Raw genomic sequence first — 1573 nt, 5'->3', positions numbered from 1 at the left:
CTGACCACAGCCTCTTCTTTTAGAAGCCATGAGAAAACCACCATCGCAGCTTGAGAGCACAAATCTAGCCTCTTAAGAGGTGTTTTGTTTCACAGGCAGATCGATATCTCAATGCGGTCCACATGAAAGCAATTTTCTTTCCCTGAGTGCAAATTGCACTTTTAATGCCTGATATTTCAGCCACTCATTTCTCTCACTACATGACAAAACTCTCGAAACTTTTCTCCAAAAGCACTGAATGTTATTCTAACCATTTATGGCCTTTCTCCATTCATGTACACAAAGTCCAGTATGATTCCAAATGTCATCAAAAGATATATCTGTTTGTAGCTGAACAACTTATACAATGCGATCTTTCTTCTTTGTGTCAAATGAACTTAACAATTGAAACATCCAAAACTGGCTGTGTTTCTTGCCAACATACTGGTGTTTGGACATGTGGGATTACTTGCATGTCGCTTTCAATAACTCAGTTGGTAGAGTAGAAGTTAAAACTGTCATCCTTTGGCTGTCGGCTCAACTCCAACTCACACAAACTTTATGTTTTAATGCAGAATCTGTCGTTTTATATGAGCATAAAAAGAGGTTTTTCCCTGACCGGGAATCGAACCCGGGCCGCGGGGGTGAAAGCGCCGAATCCTAACCACTAGACAACCAGGGACAAAGCTGCTGAATTTACATGAGAAGACCATTTTTCAAAGTCTGCACTCCTACTATTCTGACAATGTTTGGATGCATACTGGACTTGGTATGCATGAGTGGAAAAAGGCCATAAAGCGAGTTATTCATCTTTCTCTTTGTTCTACAAAAAAATGAAGTTTGCAAGAGTCAGGGCTCTTTTTTACCATCTGGGAAAAGAGGGAACGCTGGTGTCACTAACACATGGAAAGAGCTGTTATATATTCCCCATTTGTCTCCTTAATGTTTCTGACAATTTAGCCACTCATTTCTCTCTCTACATGAAAACACTCTAGAAAATGTTCTCCAAAAAATACGGAATGTTATTCTAAGTACTCAGAAAATAGTCTTTTCCTCCCCCTTCTGACGCGTGAACTTATAGACGCCCTTGATTGCACGGTGTCTCTGTAATTGACAGGGGAGAGAGCGTATGCCACTCCCTCTCTCCCTAAGAGTACAGCCAATTATGCTCTTCTAGACTCTCGGCCACAAATGGCTGTGACACCATCAGTTTCAAAGTTAAACACAACTCCTATAGTACCAATAAAAGCTTCACACTCACCTCAGCTGGGACATGGCAGACACTGAAGGAAACTCCTCACTTCACTCTCTTCATCTGACCAGTCATTAAGCTCCACTGGTTTCTTCACTGTTTTGAGTTTCAGCACTTCTAGCACTTGTAATATTAGAATAGAATCCCTTTAGTTACTAAAGGTACACAGAAATGTACACCGGTACATAGAAACTTACTGTATGTAAGAGTGCAATAGTTCAAAGCTGTATTAGTGCAGATAAATACAACTACAGTGCCATTGCAGCTTTTAATGCTGTTTCAGTATCAGGGTCTTCAGGAAGGCTCCACCTGGCAACCCTGAAGTGCCTTGCTATGCTTAAA

At 41.0% G+C, this 1573-nt stretch overlaps 1 non-coding gene across 1 annotated transcript; it reads right to left on the bottom strand.

The window, feature by feature from the left end:
- Positions 1 to 589: 589 nt before the first annotated feature.
- trnae-uuc (transfer RNA glutamic acid (anticodon UUC)) lies at positions 590 to 661 on the bottom strand. Its single transcript has one exon. It is a non-coding gene; the product is annotated as a tRNA-Glu (tRNA).
- Between the last annotated feature and the right edge of the window lie 912 nt (positions 662 to 1573).

Source organism: Electrophorus electricus, unplaced genomic scaffold (assembly GCF_041902795.1).
Source record: "Electrophorus electricus isolate QZ-2024a unplaced genomic scaffold, ASM4190279v1 Scaffold34, whole genome shotgun sequence".
In the NCBI taxonomy this organism is placed as follows: Eukaryota; Metazoa; Chordata; class Actinopteri; order Gymnotiformes; family Gymnotidae; genus Electrophorus; species Electrophorus electricus.
The sequence above is the reverse complement of the archived record's forward strand: the minus strand, read 5'-3'. Positions and strand labels throughout refer to the sequence as shown.